General features: G+C 41.0%; 1 protein-coding gene across 1 annotated transcript in view; it reads right to left on the reverse strand.

Moving 5' to 3' along the window:
* LOC134539529 (uncharacterized) overlaps positions 1–14,395 on the reverse strand; it is a 59,848-nt gene extending 45,453 nt beyond the window's left edge. Inside the window, exon 1 of the mRNA XM_063381629.1 lies at positions 14,344–14,395. The gene's annotated coding sequence lies outside the window, so the exon portion shown is untranslated. The remainder of the gene's footprint in view (positions 1–14,343) is intronic.
* Between the last annotated feature and the right edge of the window lie 6,177 nt (positions 14,396–20,572).

Below are 20,572 nucleotides of genomic sequence, written 5' to 3' on the forward strand. Positions count from 1 at the left end.
GTGTTATTCTGTTAAGGATAGGACGATGATAGGAAAAGCAGGAAACGAATGGGAGTGTTTCAAGTTTAATGTGCCTCGAAAAAGTCAAATCGATGGTTGTTCCAATCGAGTGAAAGGGAGATAGATGCGGCGCAAGCGTACAATGAGCGTAACGGGACAATGTGCGTTACGGAACACTTTTTCGTGCGTGCAGCCGGCGTTCATCGATTTATTAGACGTTGTCACGTCAAAAAAAAACTTATGATAAAAAAAATAGTTTAAATGGTTACACTTGGACAACCCTCCTTCACAATATCCTGGCTAAGGCTCTGCGTGTTTACACAGTTCCGTCCCAAGCTACTTCCGTCGCATTCACACGAAATCACTCGCGCCGGACGCCGAAGAGCTGGGATGTCTGTCACACGTCAGAAACTGTGCAAAAGACAGCAAACACCCTCAGTCTTTCAGCCTCTCGATTGGTTGTCGTTCGTTCGGCAACACCCGCCCGAACCTTCCCGCCAGCAAGTCAAGTGGCCCATTTTCGTATTTACGCCCGTGCTTGTTGCTTCCTGCTTGGTCTCCGGCGCGGTCGTCCGAACGTCAAGTTCCTGCGCCCGTCGCGTCCGGGATAAACAAACCAAGTTATTGGGAGACTTTTGCCAAGGACAAGCCCGGCGGACTTGAGACAGTTCCATTTATAAAGTGCGTGTCCGCAGCTCCGGGTGTACCAACACAGAAATCAGGCGCGTAAAACATGCCAACAACATTTTTTTAAAAAAAGTCTTATCCAACAACGAAATTTATTAAAATAAATAAAGGAAAAATATAAATAATACATCTAGAAATATCAATACTTATAAATAGGATCAGGCATTATTCGCAAAAAAAAAAAAAAATCTGGTACCACTCGATCCGTTCTTAAATTAAATCTTCACCAACATACAACAACATTGGCCATTTACACGATTACATCCGTTTATAAAAACATATGAAGGGGAATGTGCACGTAATAAAGTGTACCCAAGCGTAAAACGAAATTTAATTTTTCAACACAAGCTTTACCAAGTAGGTAAATATTTTTATTTTTAATGTTTAGTTCGGTAATGTTTCCGTTCCCGCTTCCGTTTTTTTTTTGTCGGGCAGCATGACAAAACGAAATGAGAGATAGAATCTATTCCGTGCGGACCGACATGGCGCGTATTTTGTCGTGGTGACGTCACTGCGACCTCGTATTCCACTGGCTGCCGAGCGTGTCGAACCTGTCATGTCGTGTCCGTCGCGTGACGCAGCTTGGGATCCACATGGCGTGACGAGCAGATGGCAGGGTGTGGAGAGCGGCGATGTAAAAGTCGTAAACACGGTTGTCTGGCGGGCAGGAGGCGATAAACCACGGCTGTGTTTACCTCCTCGCGGTAGTAAGAGGGTGGTAAGAGGGAGGGGGGTGGAGGCAATTTGCCGGCTCGGTCACGCCCTCCCGCGGAGCAGCGCCGGGACGTCCATCAGTCGCCGCGACGGCCGGCGTCGCCGTGGCGGCTGATGAGGCGGGCGGCGTCGGTGGCGTCTCGGACAATTCACAGAGCTCCATTGTCTATGTCCAGTGACTGGACGAGTTCACAGAGCTCCCTGATCCATGTCCAGTGAATGGACGAATCCAAACATCTTTACACAGAATTTTTTTTTTAAATTACTTTTACAAAATCTTCCTTTGGAAACCAGTCGCCAAGAAATAGTTTTTAATGCAGCAAGAAATATATTGTAAATTTGTAGAACACGTTTTTTGGAGATAATACTGAGTATTTTTTACAAAAACTTGTTTCATTCTACCATAATATTTTTAAACCATGGAAAAGATAATATAATATTCAACAATTTGACTTTATTTTGTTGTATTATACTTATTATGTGCGCAGTTAGTACTCGAAAGCTATTCAGGGAACGGTTTACAAATAACTTTAACCGTTGGAGGTACTGGGACAACACAAAGCATAAATAACCGGGTAATAACCCCAGCCCAGTGTTATTACCGTGAACACTATTTTGTAGTTTTCATACAAGTGAACAAATTTAGAAATATCTGTGATTATAAATTAATATTTCTGTTCCATTTTCAAAAAAAAGTTACTGTGTAGGCTAGACTCCACCTCGGGCACCTTATCTTTACTGGGTTGCTCGTGATTGGACACTTCTACGGCCCCGGGTCTCTCATTGGCCCAGAGTCCTCCAGATGACCTAAGAGCCAACAGTAGTTGGATCGCTAAGATAAAGGGTTTGAATTGTAGCCTATCGCTAGAGACCGGAAAAATTCGCGGATTCAATGACCTCAAGGATATACTCCAATATCCTCTACACACTCGGGCAAATGCAAACTGTTCATTGGCTGCTGACTTGTGAGTCGTCTCGACTGGGTGGCCTGTGATTCGACTCTTCAATGAGTGAGAGTCTCTTATTGGCCTTTCAGTCCTCCAAGATTAACAGTGGACCAATGGCAGAAGCAGCACTAAGGTATAATTATTTGAATTTTTAGCATAACACGAAATTAAACCGCGAATTTTTCAGGTCTCTACCTATCGCGAAATGAATCCGCGAATTTTTCCGGTCTCCAGAAATAACGGAGACGTCAATCCAGGTTGGCAGGAATGAAGTCTGTTAAGAGCGGCTCAGCCCAAACTCCTCCCGACGAACAAACAATTTGCTTTTGCGAGGGGGGAAAAAAAGGCCCCATAAAGCACTGGTTGCGGCACTTGCGGGGAGACTCGAAGAGGGGCTCGGCTAAACAAACACCGCGGCACATGTCGCGGCCCGCCTCACACGAGCCTGCCGCGCCCGACTCACACGGTCCAACAGCCTGACTCCCGCAGCCACGATTACACTAGCCCGTCGCCCAGGGTTGCTGTCTCAACTTAGAAACACACAAGGCAGAATTTTATAAGCTTTGACTGTTCTAAGTTGTGTGTTTCTAAGTTATTATGTTTCTATAAGTCGCAAGCGCGGCTCCAGAAGGGGGGCGGTTGGGGGCGATAGCCCCTCCCGAGGCCAATTTTATTGATTAGTGTGTATTTATGTTTACTTAAATATTTAATTTCACATGTTAATCTTTTATCTCATCAATAGTTGCATGGAGCTACCAAGGTTCTGTATTTGAAACCTGTAAATTGTAAATAATATTCCCAGGCCAATATCTGACCACTTTCATTTTTTTGCAACTACGACTTTTCTTTGTGCGATAGCCCCTCCCGAAAAGTCATCCTGAAGCCGCCATTGATAAGTCGTGTGGATTGGCGTTGTGTGTTTCTAAGTTACGACAAATCTAAGTTGTATTTTTCTAGGTTATGGCAGTTATAAAAGTTGTTATTTTATAATTTATGTTGTTTCTAAATGGTCTGGAGTTGTGTGATTCAAAGTTACGTGTTGCTAAGTAATTTCAGTTCTAAGTAGTGAGTTTCTAAGTTGTGATGGTTATTAGTTATGATTTTCTAAGTCACATAGTTTCTAATTTGTGTGGTTCGGCGTTGTGTGTTTCTAAGTTATGGCGTAATGTTGTTTCTAAATTATGGCCCAATCACTGAAGCAGCGAACAGGTAAAGTATTTGTATGCTAGTCTACCAGCGAAATGAATGCGCGAAATTTTTCTGGTCTATTGTCAGTTGGTATCTCGTGACCCCGGCGTCAATTCTGTGATGTTATGGAAGAGAGGGTTAAGTCAAAAACATCAAATTTTAAGAGAGGTGGAAGAAAGTCTAATATTATTTTCACGATCAAATATTAGTCGTTATATTATTAATTATTGATATTTTATACAGGCAACACAAAATTACAAACCATATAAAGTGTCAAAAGGCATATCCTTCAAATAATTCTTGACTTTCTTCCACCTCTCATAAAATTTTATGTTTTTGACTTAACTCTCTCTTCCGTAACACCACAGAATTATAAACCAGGCTAAGGTTAATTCTGCTAGGTATAGGGTTTTCTTGTATGCGAGTTTGGCACAGGGAAAATTACTTCCTCTAGTAGCGCTAGCTCAGCAACGGCGGAACTTCTGCCATGTTTAAGGGGGTGAACGAGAGAAAACTGAACAGAAGAATTGGTTTACATTTGCAGAAAACTGGAATGAACAGCCCTTAAAGCAAGAATATATGAATATTTTAGTGGTGAGGTTTACGGAATATTATGGTAAGGTATGACTGGATATATGGTATTTATTTTTCAAATATTTATAAAAGTTTGTTTGGTTGTATACATGATCTACAATTATTAAATCCGTTTTTTTATATGTTGTAATTACGTTTGTTTTAAATTATGAAAGTCATTATTTTGCCTATAACCGAGTATTGGTGGGAAATAAGGGGGGAGGGGGTGTATTTAAGGTTAGGTTGTACAATTTTTTTTCATTAGCCTCAAAGTTGATTATATATATATATATATGCTTTATCTTTGTTCATCTTCGGGATCTATTTGTTGCCTAATTCTTTTTTCTGTATGAGGAAACAGTTAATATTCTGGTGTTTGCATAGTACCTTCTACTACACCGACTATAGCACACGGACATAAAACAACATTAAGCCAATTAAAAAAAAATTACACCACTCAGAGATAAATATTATTTTTTATTATTCAAAAACTAACCGTATTGGAAGGTTTAGCGTATATTTAATAGTTCAATGTAAAAATTGCAAACGCCCCCCTTGATAACGTTAAAAAATTAGTTGTCTGTAAAGTCGGTTTACGGACGATAGTTTAACGTGACGTCATAACAAAACATTGATGAAATGATTACATACTTTTATGAATAAAATTGAATCATTTTTTTTGAATTACCACAATTTTGTATGGATACAAAGAAGGAGTGAAATGAAATCTACAATTTAATTGATAAATTTACTTTTATATGCACTCATTAATTCAAATATGTTTATTACTTTAACGAAGAGATTATTTTAACTGTAACTTTTATAAATGTTTGCTATTTAACTTCTTCCAATCTGTGTTGTTCTGCTAAGGATAGGACGATGATAGGAAAAGTAGGTAACTAATGGGTAGTGTTTCAAGTTTTATGTGCCTCGAAAAAGTCAAATCGATGGTTGTTCCAATCGAGTGGAAGAGAGATAGATGCGGCGCAAGCGTACAATGAGCGTAAACGGGACACGGCGTAACGGGACAATGTGCGTAACGGGACACTTTTTCGTCGTGCGTACAGCCGGCGTTCATCGATTTATTAGACGTTGTCACGTCAAAAACAAATGAATGTGTCGCGTTGGTTCGAACGACGCTGCCACCTAGCGGCGGAACTCTGAACGGCGGTCTCCCCGACCAGGCGCCGCGGCGCCAAGAGTGGCGAGGGGGTGTCGGGGGAAGGGGGGGGGGGGTGCGAACGGGCTCCAGGTGGCGATGCGACGCGCCAATTGGCTGCTCGCGACGCTCTGTGACGCAGGGGCGGCGCCGGCCAGCCGCGACCTCATACGCTGATGTACGGCGACGTGGAACACGAGAAAATAAATAATTAATGATAAAACCCTGCGGTGCGGAGGGAAAGCGTCCAGCAGCGCGTAATGGCCGCTATATTTGTGGCCGGAGTCAGTCTCCGTCCTGGCAAGATCCTCGGGTGCTAACCCGGGAAAAAAAAAAGAAAATTCTCGCGTTCATCTCGCTACAGACTAGAATCCAAGTATAAACACGTTTACCTCTTTTTTTTTTTGTAGTGACAACGTCTAAAAATCGATGAACGCCGGCTGCACGCACGAAAAAGTGTCCCGCAAATAAAAGTAAATTTATCAATTGAATTGTATATTTCATTTCACCCCTTCTTTGTATCCATACAAAATAGTGATAATTCAATAAAAAAAATCATTCAATTTTATTCATAAAAGTATGCAATAATTTGCAATGTTTTGTTATGACGTCACGTTAAACTATCGTCCGTAAACCGACTTTACAGACCACCAAATTTTTTTGTACTTCTTTCTTTCTTCATCGATAGAGCAAATATCTTTCTGCATCGGAATGTCATGGTGGCCGGTTGGCAATGGACTTTCACTCGTTGCTTCTTCAATTTCTTCACTTCTTATTTGGGCATTATTCATTTGCCTTTTGCGTAAAAAATATATTTTTCACGAAATATATAAGTACTTTTTTTACAAAAAAAAATTCAGTATACACTCTAACGTAAAGAATAAAAGTTGTTTGGAGCAAAGGAGCAAATCTACCAAGTACTTCGTCGTCAGCTCGCTCACGACTGAACGCTAGCCGCGCATACTACGCGTCATAGCGTTCGCTGCCTCGCGGTGACGTCATAGCCATGGAGAAGGGGGGGGGGGGGGGAGGAAGCGTTTCCCGTCGCCGTCAGAGCGGGCTTTGCGACGGTATAGTTACTATTAGGCACGAGTGCAAAAATGGTCCTTAGTGGGCGTTTCAGAGTATCCTATTCTCGTGTCGCCAAGAAACATAAAGGACGTTCGTTGAATTCACGTTAAAAAAAAATAAACAGCCAACAATGGTGTGTGTGAGAGAGGGTAAGCCTTCTTTTCACAGACGAGAGAGCCAAAACCCGAAGTTCATTTTTTTCCCCCGTATCTTTAACGTAGCTATCCTAACCAAATCAACCGTCCACAATGTTTTAAAGTACTTTATAATGTAGCTAACCTAACCTAATTGACCATTAGTATCCTTTTATCAACACCGCCATATTTATTTACAATGAACAAAAAAAAACCTCGAAGATGCACGATCGGTAGACCTGAAAAATTCGCGGGTTCATTTCGTGTTATGTTAAAATTCAAACAATTATACCTTAGTGCTGCTTCTGTCATTGGTTCACTGTTAATCTGGAGGACTGATGGCCAATTAAAGACCCTCACTCAATAGAAGTGTCGAATCACAGGCCACCCAGTCGAGACGACTTCACAAGTCAGCAGCCAAATGAACAGTTTGCATTTGCCCCGAGTGTGTAGAGGCTATTGGAGTCCATCCTGGAGGTCACTGAACCCGCGAATATTATCCGGTCTCTAACGATCGGGAGTTTGGGTCTCTCGTCTGTGGAAAGAAGGCTTCGCGTGAGAGGGACCCAGGCTTGAGGGGTGAGGATCTGAGCGCGTACGTGCGCGCGGCATGCTGGGAGGACGTCACGAGGAGGTGACTTCACCGACTGTTTACACGGCAGGGGCGGGGGGACGGCGAGTGACATCAGCTTCCCTCGCCGACAGGAGCAGGGGACGAGGATTGTTGCCAGACGTGAAGACTCCGGCTCCACGGAGCATCCGCCCCGGACTCGAAGAAACCGACTCCAGCTCAGTCCAGGGTGTCCACAAGGAAAAAAATATATATATTTCGTACCAACTTAGGCGAGAGAAAAAAAGTACTAGATTTGAATAAAAAAAAGTACTAAATTATAATTTGTTATGGTTTTAACAATTTAGGAAGTTATTAATGACATTGCAATGCTCGAACTTAAATATCACACCACACACACACATACATTCCATTGTTTTTTTAAAAATAATTACGCTTAATAATAAAACATATTGGAGTTACTATAATATTATTATATTAAAGAAAAAAGTACTAGATCTGAGCGTAAATGTACTAGACCACTAAAAAAAATTATGAAAGTACTAGATCTGGTACGAAAGTACTAACTGTGGACACCCTGGCCCGGACAGAAACCCATCCGCGAAATTATTGCAGCCCTTTTTTTTTTTTACTATTGTTAGCGGCTTGTAATTTTCGCGAAAAAGATTTCGAGGCCAATCGAGATTTTTAAAAAAAAAAAACCCGTAAAGCTGGCCTCTCAATGATCAGTCTCGTCCGTCCGTCGATCACGTGACGGACGTACAGCCAATCATATGACCCGAAAAATTACACCCGTCCGTCCGTCCAAACCTTGCCAAGTTTTAACTTTCAACGGACGTATGAAATCATTTCCTCAAACATGTCCGAAAGACATTTCCTCCATTGATAGTTTTTTTAGTATTGTTTTTTAACTAACCCATGAACACTTTTTTTAATTATTTTGATATTTGAAACAAAAATTGTCTGAGACACAAAAGCACATAATAATGCACGGTAACTCGAAAATATATCTAAATAAAGTTATCGGAGTTTGTTTCAGAATTATTTATAAGTGCTTATCGTACATAATCGCAGACTGGCAAACCCTTACGTATACTATCAGGAATTTCCCCATATCTGAAGAATTTTACTCTCATCGCACAGAAACGAAAAAAAAAAAAATGGTTGTCTGTAAAGTTGGTTTACGGACGATAGGTTAACGTGACAACGTCCTAACAAAACATTGATGAAATGATTGCATACTTTATGAATAAAATTGAATCATTTTTATTTTAATAATAAAAGAATAAATACTTGAAATTATACTAGTAATCAGAATTTTTAAAATGCAAGAATTATCAACCTTTATTGCCGAAATTGTTGTTGTAATAAGCAATGAAAACCACATTAACTTTTCACTTCACTTTATTAACAGTCGAGTGGAAGAGAGATAGATGCGGCGCAAGCGTACAATGTGCGTAACGGGACAATGTGCGTAACGGGACACTTTTTCGTGCGTGCAGCCGGCGTTCATCGATTTATTAGACGTTGTCAAGTCAAAAAAAAAAGGGGGGGGGGCATCCAACTGCGAACTCTCTCTCTCTCTCTCTCTCTCTCTCTAGAGGCTACGCGCGTGGGTAGCTTTCCGATCCCAAAGTACGCTCCTCCCCCTACCACCACTCCCACAAAGAAGCAAGCTTCCGCCAGGAATAACAGGCCGAGAGTCGGACACCCGCCCTCATTCCAGAGACACTTTACAGCCCGCGGACAAACGTCGCAATTATCTGCTCGAGGTTCCCTTCTGGCGCGGTCTCTCGCACGCCGTTTTCAAAATATTCCCTCGTGGTTATTGTCGGTCACGGGATATTTATAGAGACTGGAAAAATTCGCGATTTCAATGACCTCTAGGATAGACTCCAAGATCCTCTAATGTAGGTACTAGGACAAATTGCACCTGCTCATTGGATAATGACTCGTGACACGTGTTACCTGGGATGTTTGTAATTTGATACGTCTTTTGTTGAAGGTTTTTCACTGGCTTAGAGTCCTTCAGGTAAACGGTGGTCCAATCACTGACTCAGAATGAAGGTGAACGAGTTTGGTGTCTAGCCTACCGCGAAATGAATCCGCGAATTTTTCCGGTCTCTAGCTATTTCTGGTGCGCAACATCTTAGCTCTCCGCGCACGGCATTTGGTGGGAGTTAGTTGATTTCCCGAATGGAACTGAAAGTCGCATCGGAACGGGAAATTTTCATCCACGGTGCTGCCATCTGTGGCTGATGGCGCGGAACCAGGGTTTCACAAAGCCAAAGGGAAACTTTATGCGGTATCAACCGTTCATATCGGCTGCTGACTTGTGAGACGTCTCAGCAGGGTTGTCCCTGATTCGGTGTACTTCCTCGGTTGAGGATTTTTCTCGTTGGCTACACGTCCTCCAGATGAAATGTGGGCCAATCGCAGAAGCAGTAAAAATGTTTATATTTGTTTGAAATTTATCTTTTCGCGAAATGAACCCGCGAACCTACTTATTTGTTATTAATTGTTTCTTAAAATACTTGTACCTTTGTGAAGTGGGCCCCAGAGCGTAACAAGATAACTGAGGGCTTGACACTGAATAAGACCACACATACTTTTCTGCCGAATGTATCCACTAACATCTTCGTGCCTCAAGCATCTAAACACAAAAATAAAAAAGTGGGACTTCTATTGAATCTATATCGCTTTAAATAAATATTGCTAGGTGCTGAGAAAATTCGCGTTTCATTTACCTCCCGTATCCCGCGTGTACTCGGGTAAAATGCCTTCTGTTCGTTGAAGGCTGACTTGAGAGACGTCCCATCTGGGTTGTCGGTGATTCGGTGCTTGCTTAGTTGATGGTATCTCATTGGTAGAGACCTGTAAAATACGCGGATTCATTTCGCGATATGATAGAGTCCAAATACTTTTGCCATTATTTTGCTACAGTGATTGGGCCACAGTTTATCTGAAGGACTCTGGGCCAATGAAAAATCTTTAACAGAAGAATTAGCGAATCACGATCATTCCAGTCAACAGGTGTCACGAGTCGGTAACCAATCAGCAGATGTAATTTGCACGAGTGCATAGATGATCATGGAGTCTATCCTTTAGGGATTTGAAATCCGGGTCTCTAATGATCGTTCATTACACTGAAATGGAGTATGCCCGCGCTGGCGATTGTTTCTGCAAAAGAATCCATTGCCCTGTCTGGCCGGGCCACTCAGGACGCGGTTGCTTCCGCACTGGATGGCTGTGATTGGTGTGCGGATAGTGATGGCTAGAGACATGCAGAATTCGCGGATTCATTCGGTGAAGGGGCTAGAATTCAAACACATATACCTCTTAGATAATTTTGCTATTGGCTTACTGTTCATCTGGACGAATCTCGACCAGTTACAAACCCTGAACCAAAGAAGGATCGAATCACGGACAAACCGGCTGAGGCGACTTGCAAGTCGGCAGCCAATGAACTTGCGTTATTCGCCCGAGTGTACGAGGGGTATGTGTGCAGTCTATCCAGAAGGCCATCGAAACCGCGAATTTTGCAGGTCTCTAGTGATGGCAGAGATAGTGTCTGTAATAAAATCCCAGGCCAAGGCACGGGGCATTCGCACGTCCTCGGGGCTGAAGGCAGTTGACGTGACGGGTGGTGTTTCGGAAAGTGTTTGCTCGTGGGGGTAGTGGGGGGGGGGGGAAGAGAGCGGGGTGCTCGAGATAAGGGCAGGAGGGCACTCTCGGGGCAACGACGGTATAATCTGCGCAGCGCGTCGGGGCTTCGGCGCCGCTAATCTCGCAAATTGGCGGCCGGGCGATACGGGGCTCTGGCCTCCTAACGAACCAAACAACACTCTCCCCCCCTTCCTTTTTCACACCACGCCTTAGGCGTTATCGCGACCAGAGGCTTGTGTCCCGCGCGTGTGCGTGTATTGTGTGTGCATTGCATGTATTGCGTGTGTGTACATTATGTGTCCAGTGTGTGCTTTCCATGTATTGTGTGTGTGCATTGGGTGTCCAGTGTGTGAAATTGTGTGTAGGTACATTTCGTGTGCGTATAGAATTGAAAAATATTTATTTTGGATTTCAAAAGTGATCGTTTTATTTCTCGAAACCTGATTTCTATCTAACGTCGAGTTCTTGCAATACCGCTTCTGACTTAAAGATGTAAAAATCATCACCATTGACTGGAGAGAAAAAATGGAGAGTAATAAGGAGTCATACCAGCAATCAGGCCAGGATCGGACAAAAAAATTGCAACTGAAATTAGTTGGAGCCAAATGTATATGGAGCAGTTGGAGCACTTAGAGCAGTTATAACACTTGGAGCACTTGTAGCAGTTGGAGCTGTTGGAAAAATTGGAGCTATTGGAGAAATTTGAGCATTTTGGAGCTTTTGAGCACTTGGAGCTGTTGATCAATTGGATAAATTTGAGCTTTGGAGCTCTTGGAGCAATTTATTAGAGAATTGGAGCACTTGGAGCTTATGATAAATTGGAGCATTGACTTTTTGGAGCAGTTGGAGCTGTTGGAGCAATTTGAACATTTGGAGCTTTAGAACACTTGGAACTGTTGGCCAATTGGAGCGATTGGAGCAATTGGAGCTCTTGGAGTAATTTGAGCAATTTGAACAATTTGAGCATTGAAATATTGACTTTTGGAGCCAATGAATATTGGAGCCAGAGACGGATCCAAAGATTGTTGGAAGCAATGACTTTTGGTGGCAAAGACATTTGGAGTCAATGTATCCTACCGCATCTTGCCATCGATCGCATCCTACTGTTGATTATGAATCTTTATGTCTGAAGTCAAGTCGATTGGCCTCGTGGTTCGGAGACGGCTGACCTATACGACTGAAATTGGACATGGCTTGTTAAAAAAAGTTTTTTTAAGTATCATCGAAAAATAAATTCAATATTAAATCTGAAACGCTTGGTCTGTACGCCTAACATTGAACAATACCTGGTTGGAACGCACTCCAAGTATCGAAAAATTAGACTTCTAAGGTAGGCAGCGCAACAACATATTTAATTCGTCGGACAGGTATCTTGTATAGCGTATTTTTTTTCGTAAGTAGAGAGAATTATTAATGAACTCCACGAAGTGTAAGAGAAAACAGACGCTTTAGTTACTCTTATCACTGGTTCTATTGAATCAATCATTATTTAAATAAGTGAATTTTTTAATTTCCCGAATTTATAAGTTGATTTTCACGAATTTTCAAGATGGTGGTCAATATGGCATCATCGGCTTACTGGAGGCTTGTAGACTAGGAACCTAAACTGATTTTATTTAATAATTTTTTTACATAAAATTTAATTTTTTGCATTGATCAATTATCAAACCAAGGATATGAACTGATCTAATCAAAATGTATATTGATTGCAGAATTTTTTAAAATATTTTATAGCATAATAAATACGGATTTTAAAGATGGCGGGTGTGACGTAAGCAATTTTTATTAATTTTTTTAAATTGTAATTGACAATTTTTTATTTTTATTAAACATGTAGGCCTACCTGTTTACTTTTGCTGGGAATCGAACTTAGGACCAAAATTGATTAAGCAACTATTTTTAATATAATTTTTTTAATTTTTTACAATTTTTTGGTCAAAAATTAAAGAATTTCAAGTTAACGGTCAAGGTCATCCAAGATGGCCGTCAGAGGCTTATTGGAGGCTCGTAGATGCGGATTTTAAGCCTGTTTACGGAATTTTAGTTCTTTCTAAGGCAAAAGTCTTTTGAGGTTTTTCTATTTCCAAAATTTTCAATTTTTGGCGGAATAAAACTGGAAATTTCCCCTCAAATCGGGAATTTTTCCCTCGCAATAGAGAAATTTTTTGTTTTTCAAAATTTTTGAAATTGTTTGGCAGCTTTTTCTCTGAAAAAACTGGAAATTATTTTAATTTTTGGCAAAATTTAAAGGTTAAGTTCAAAGGTCAAGGTCATTCCAGATGGCCTCCGTGACGTCACAATCCAAGATGACGCCAACAATCTTCAAGTCACAGCCCGAAGTCTGGACTCGGATGCCCTATTATATAATATTCACACTGTTAAAAATTTTCATCTTCGATTTACGATGAATGCTGGTTACAAATTATCCAGGGATCTTCGTAAATTTACGAACACATAGTTCACTTACTTTGAACATGAAACCAAAATAATATTTTTTGGTTTATTAACAAAACGTTCAAATCCTGGTTTAGTTTACAGCAAGAACATGTTTATTCGTCCACGTGTGTGTTTAACTTTCTTTAGAACGAAACCTACAACTCTGGAGACGAAATACAGAGTAGTTTCTGCGAAGATTTCGTTACTTGAAATTACGAAGGACTCTTCGTTTATTTGAGGTAATTTTTTTCGTTGAAAAGTCCGTACAATTACTGTAGTTTCTAACAGTGCATTTAAAGGTCTGCCCGGCTCGGCGCACGAGCTCTGAAAGCTCTGGGGCGATAAGGGCGACTCTGGCTCGAGCACCACACGCTTCTTCGTCTCTGCGCGCAAGGCACCGTACGGTTAAATGCGTCCATAGGACCTTCATTGCTGACCCTATTGTTATATGGGGTAATGTATAAGACTAGCGACCGGTCCCGGCTTCAGATAACACAATAATAATCAACGGCGCTAGAATGTATGATTAAAACACATGCCGTTTTTAAGACATTAAAATACTACATATGTAGTATGAAAAAGTACGGACACTGTTAAATTCCCTGATTTTTTTGACGTGATAACGTCTTATATGTAAATCGATGAACGCTGGCTGCACGCACGAAAAAGCATGACTCATTGACACGTTCCGCCTGAGCCGAGCGTGCAAGAACCGGCCAACCACCGTGGGAGAAAATCTTCTCTAATATCAAACAGGTTAAGGCGGGCTTTTTAAAAGCAGCAATTCAAAAAAAAATTAATTTATAAGTCCAATTTCGTCATTTCAAATTAACAATTTTTTGACATTGATTTGATTTCAGTTTATTTCTATAACTAATTGTTCGTGATTATACTTAAACAAATTATTTAAATTAAATTTGAAAAAAAAAACGAAAATAATATTTGAAAATTAAAAAAGTATGCAATTTTTCATCAATGTTTTGACGTTATTACGTAAAATTATCGTCCGTAAACAAACAAACAAACTTTACAGACTACCCCCCCCCCCCCTTTTTTTTTCAGTCTTTAACGACATCTTTTCAATTCCCCGAGTTTTCGCTGGTAGACTCGTAGATCCCTGGGTTGCAGGCGCGGGAGAGCCCCTGACCCGTCATGCAACCCTCCTCGCAGCGCGACACTGCGGTCAGCATGCCTTACCTGAGTCGGGGGGTCGCCACGACCCGTGGTTCGGAGCGGCTATCTGTGGCGACTCCGGAGCGAAGACTGGTCGACGCAGCGCCCGGGCGACAGCGCTGTACCGCCGACCCCTCTCCCCTCCCCCCACCCCAGGCCCTGGCTCCCCTCCTTCTCCAATCTTCCCCCCTCCCCTCCTCCACCAGCTGGAACTCTCCAGTCATTCCGCCAAGACTGGCAGATTCTCTCGTGGGGAAGCCTAAAAGGCCCGTCTACAATAGCAATGTCCTAAACTGTGTCCGAAGGACACTCGTCGCTGATTGGTCCACGTGACCCTCTGACGTCCTGCGTCAAGTGGGCGAAGGTCCGAACCTACCTGGTCCGAAGACATTCGTCAATTTGAACTTTTTGTCCCAACCTGAGGTACTTCGGACACAGAAAAAGAACAGTACACTCGCGATATTTGAATTTCCGGTTCCCGTTTGAAAAACGTGGTGTTTGTTTTTGTTATTGAAGGAAATGGAGGGCGTTTAAGTCAAGAAGAGCCACTTTGCCTTACTGAATAAATATATGATATTGAACTCCCACAACTTTCATAAGTACATTCTCAAACTACAAAGCATCAAAACAATAAACAAAAACTTTGGTTTGGCACATTTACTGCGCTCTGGTAACAATTTTAGAAATCAATACATTCAGACATCGGACATCGCAATTGTGGACAGGGCAGTTTTCGGTGAGACTATGTGACGTCACTCACATTCGGATAAGGACACGGACCACGCACAGGTTCGGACTATTGTAGACGGGCTCTAAGATGTACATCAAGTTGTGTCCCTGCCCGAACACGCCCGAATAGTCACCTTCGGCCAACCTCGGGTTTATTTATATATATATATTTATATTTCTCTGTTTATTTTAATGTAGCTATACTTACATAACTAACCGTCCACGGTTTTTTAAAGTGTTTTAATGTAGCTAACCTAACCGACCACTTTTAATATTATGGATTCATTTTTTTCCTGCGCAAAAATAAAACAAATTCCCGAGGTTGGCCGAAGGTGAATATCCTGGCGTGTTCGGGCAGGGACAGAACTTGATGTACATCTTAGGCTTCTCTCTCGCGTGAGTGGGAACATTTCCTTGTTTTTATTCCCAACGTAGATTATATAGTTTAATGCAGGTTGATATAAGTTACGCAATAATTTATTTTCTGCAGATGGGTAGGTACTGTTTAAACAATTTTTTTTTCTGTTCCTATTGGTTGGTAGAGGAAGGTAACAATTAAATATTAAGTGAGTCATTGCGTTTAAAAAAAAAACACCGAATGTAGTTTTATTTGGTTCTGTTTGCATAAAATTGTTGATAAGATTTATTCACTCGTTCCTGTGAAAGTATAACGCATTGAAAAATGTTCTGGTTGTGCAGAAAATGTTTCTAGTCAATTAATTACGGAAAATTTCACCAAGAAAATACTTTTCCGGAAAACTAACATCTCTAGCCACAACGATAACGACAGATCCAGGGTCTCCATAGCGAGTACGTTTTATAGATCTGTTAGTTTTTTAGTGCGTACTTATTTAAAAAAAATATGTAGAACAAAAGAAAATAACACTCTAGTGCCTTTTCTTCAGATCTAGTAACTTTTCCCGGCAAAGATGGTACAAAATATTTGTCATGATGGAGACCCTGCTGGGATCACAATCACGTGACGCGAAACACGCGACGAGACATTAATACGTCGCGCTATTGTGACAAGTGGTTTTTACCCTTGTGGCAAATAACAAATAATCAATTTCCGTACATAAAAATGTTTATTGTCAATACATACGTACCAAACATAAAAGATCCATCTATTTTTAAAAGTTTAGTTTTTAATTGAAATGTTTTAGAGAAATTTATTTAATTCCATTTTAACATTCATTTGAAAAAAAATATCGTGCTTGAACACATTAAAAAAATTTTCATAGGTAAATATAGTAGGTAAAACATTGAAAAATACATGAATATTATTATCAATGAACCAGTCCAACGTTCTTTGGAAAACAAAATTTCTAACGTTCATTTCAGTAACCTTGCGCCCGCAACACGATGGAAATAGAATGAAAAAATAACCACAGTAAAGTTTTTTAAAAATTAAAAATATTTATATTATAGTAATAATAACTATTTCTTGGCAAATTGTTTCCAAAGGAATCTTTTGTAAAAGTATTAAAAAAAGTTCCGTGTACATAGTGGCTGTTATTTTGCTATACAGTTATATTAATCAAAGTCGTTACAAAACAATTGCCACCCTTTTTAGGCATCGCAAAAAAATAATTAATGCATACAAGCATTCGGGCTCTCAAAAGACGTTAAATGAATCCTCAAGGAGTCACAATTGCTGGCCTTGAAAGTAAGAGTGTTTCAAGTGTTTGTTAAGTTGCCGATCAATGGATTACCTGATTTTACCAAAGTTACAATAGTTAATATGATACTGTAAAAATTTTACAGAGTTTTATAAAGGGATCGAAAGATTTATTAGTTATTAGTTCAAAGTCGTATTGTTGTTTTTCAGGTTAACATTTTTATGTTGTACCATATAAATTTTGCCGTATAAAATTGTGTTCATTTACTTTTATCCAGTTTCATTCACTGTTAAAAAAAACTCAATTACATTAAACATTATTATTTTAATTTTTGCAGTAACCACAGGCAAAATGAAGCGAAAAAAAATCTGGAATTCTCTGCAGTGAGTTTCGGAAAGTGCTGTTTTTCAGCCTATACAATATGCACATATTCTGGGGAAAATTCTTAAATCACAAAGTTAATTAGGCACCGTTACGAATCTACGTACGATTAAAAGTATAAAGCTAACACAGATATCTCCATCTTTGTTATTGCCTCTCACGATGTGAGATAAACAAAGCTTATTCATTTATTTTTTTGCCAGTGTTTATTTCCTTTGCGGTCTGTTTGGACGGATGTGAGTATCAGATAAAAGACTCGCTGCGGTTGTTCGGTACTGTTTCCCGACCTAGCCAGCCGTCGCAACAGCGCGCGATGAGACACTTCCTGCGTTCCGTTACTGTCCTCACAGGCACCACGCGGCATGATCGTTGTTCAGATCCCCTCAGAGCGCAGATATTTACTCCAGCAGCAAATTTATATATATATAGTCTTGAGTCACGTGCTTTTTTCTCAGATTCGACAGTTCTCAAAAATCAGCACAGCGGAAAAACCATTTCACAACTTTCACTTGCAAATTATTGCATAATGGTCGTTTATGAAGAACGATAAACACGTGACATTGTTTGGAAATACTGTTGACATAACAATAGTGGCAGAAAGATAGCCGAATTAATTTTATACAGTTGTGTTTTCGACTAATACTTAATTACTAATTAAATCATCGCACTTAAAAAAAAATTGGTTGTATGTAAAGTCGGTTTACGGACGATAGTTTAACGTGACGACGTCATAACAAAACATTGATGAAATGATTGCATACTTTTATGAATAAAATTGAATCATTTTTATTGAATTATCACTATTTTGTATGGATACAAAGGAGTGAAATGAAATCTACAATTTAATTGATAAATTTACTTTTATTTGCACTCGTTAATTCAAATATATTTATTACTTTAACGAAGAGATTATTTTAACTGTAACTTTTATACATGTTTGCAATTTAACTTCTTCCAATCTGTGTTATTCTGTTAAGGATAGGACGATGATAGGAAAAGAAGGAAACGAATGGGAGTGTTTCAAGTTTAATGTGCCTCGAAAAAGTCAAATCGATGGTTGTTCCAATCGAGTGGAAGAGAGATAGATGCGGCGCAAGCGTACAATGAGCGTAACGGGACAATGTGCGTAACGGGACACTTTTTCGTGCGTGCAGCCGGCGTTCATCGATTTATTAGACGTTGTCACGTCAAAAAAAAGTGTGTTCACAAATCACTAAGTGTCTTGTCAGGTTCATAGTTCGCACTCCTCGCTGGAGCCAGGCTCGACAGTGGTTCGCCCCTTACCACACGCTTCACATACACACACCCAGTCTCGCGCCACACGGTCCCGTCACTCCGCTCGCAAGGGGGATGGGGTGTGTCTCTCGCCCTCTTCGCCCGCTTCTACACCAGCTGGCTGTCTTCCTGGAACCGACTGGAGTGGCTGTGACGTGTCGATCCTTCGCCCGAAGCATCCAGAACATTGGCGTGAATAGCGCGTCAGTCCACGCGGCGGCCTCTTGAGAGCCCGCGGGATTCCCAGGCCAACAAGGGGGGGGGGATCCTTCTTTTCACAGACGAGAGAGCCAAACGCCCGATCGTTCATCTTCGGGTTTTTTTTGTTCATTGTAAATAAATATGGCGGTGTTGATAAAATGGTACTAATGGTCAATAAGGTTAGGTTAGCTACATTATAAATACTTTAAAACATTGTGGACGGTTGATTTGGTTAGGATAGCTACATAAAAGATACGGGGAAAAAGAAGCACGAACTTGGGGGAACTTCGGGTTTTGGCTTTCTCGTCTGTGAAAAGAAGGCTTCCCCAACAAGGGTCAGCAACAACAGCCCGTGGAGGGATGGCGCGCGGGGTAGCGGGAGGGACGGGGGTGGCGAGGCAGCACGCCTCACGTCATTGGACGGCGCGTCACCGCCTGGCCTGGCTCCAACCTCTAGCACGCTCGCAACAATACGTGGATCATTGGTACTTTTTTTTTTTTGCAAACTTTTAAATTTGAAACGTGACTATATAATATATCTTCAAATGACTTAATTATTGTGGTCATGCAATCATTGTCATTGCGGACTTAAGCCTTACGCCCCTTAGGCACGTCGAAGGTCCGACCTCAGGGTTATAACAGGTTACATTCCAGGTTGACCCGGTTCGACAATCAAGGATAGTAACTCTTTTTGAAATAATACCATCTAGAATGTCGACGTATAGTAGAAGAAAATTTCCCAACGTAATTAGCACACGTGCTAATTTAACTGACCAAATAAACAGCGATAGAATTGAAAAAAAAAATACCTTCAACTTTAAGTAAATATCCAAAACCAAATGAATAATTATTCAGATATTTAGAACAAACAAATTATCTTAAATGCCGGTGCATAATATATGAAACATAATTACAAAATCATTACGAAATCTTAAAACTGAAAATCATATCCTAAGCAACCTAACAAATCCATGGCTAAATTGTGGTTATTATTAGCAGGGGTTACAAGCCCAATGCCAATGTAGAGTTTTCTCGAAACCCACTCCTCATTTGAGGTCATGTTGATAGCATTCTGAGAGTCTGTACCTGAAATCTACAGAGCTTCAGGAGAAATGCGATTTTAAAACTACTCAACAGAGTCAAACCTAGACAATACACTTATGCATATTAGTAAAGATTGGTATAAAACCATAATTTATGCACGTTTTTGAAGAAAGGGGCTTTGATAAGAGCATCGTTGTCTTACATATAAAGCAAGCATCATTTCTAAATCTATATTAGTTAATTAGTTATAAGCAAAATGAAAATAGCATTGAATCTTATGAGGTTAACACGGGTTGCGTAGTGCCCCTGAAACACTGGAGTGGCCTCTTAAAGGTGCGTACTCAAAAGTAAATTCTAGGAATAAAAAACACCCGGAACGGATTTCTTGAAAGCACTCAAAGGGACTTGCGTTACACCCTTTACCTTCGTTCGTTTCTCCGCCACGTAATGTAACGGTCGCCGCTCATATGCGCGACGAGAATACTGCGCGCCAGTCCAGAGGAGACACCGCGCTAGAAGCAGCAGCGAGCGTCGTAATCTTCCTGCCTCACCGACAAAGACTGACAAAGACACGCCCCTGACGAGGCGGGGCCCTTGAACCCGGCGGGGTATTTCCCGACAGCGCTCCCCTCCCCCCCCCCCCCCCACCCTCAAGGCAACCAAAGCAGATTCACGCAGTGACCCCAAGGGGGGGGGGGGGGCATAACTACCAGCAAATAAAAAATCGGAATAGGTTAGTGTCTACCTAAACAGGGGCCTAGCCAGGGGGGGGGGTTAGGGGTTCAAACCCCCCCTCCCCTTAGCACCAAATCTTTAATTAATTTCTTATTCATCACTCAAAAAAATTTCATATTAAAATTAATAAAAAATTTATTATTACAATATTTAAATTTAAGAACCGAAAACTGCTAAAATAGCACTATTTTACACCTTAAAATCCAAATTTTTCCCGGGGGAGGACCCCCGGACCCACCGCTTTAATGCCGTGGGGGGGGGGGGGGGCA

The sequence above is a fragment of the Bacillus rossius genome, chromosome 15 (assembly GCF_032445375.1).
Source record: "Bacillus rossius redtenbacheri isolate Brsri chromosome 15, Brsri_v3, whole genome shotgun sequence".
Classification (NCBI taxonomy): Eukaryota; Metazoa; Arthropoda; class Insecta; order Phasmatodea; family Bacillidae; genus Bacillus; species Bacillus rossius.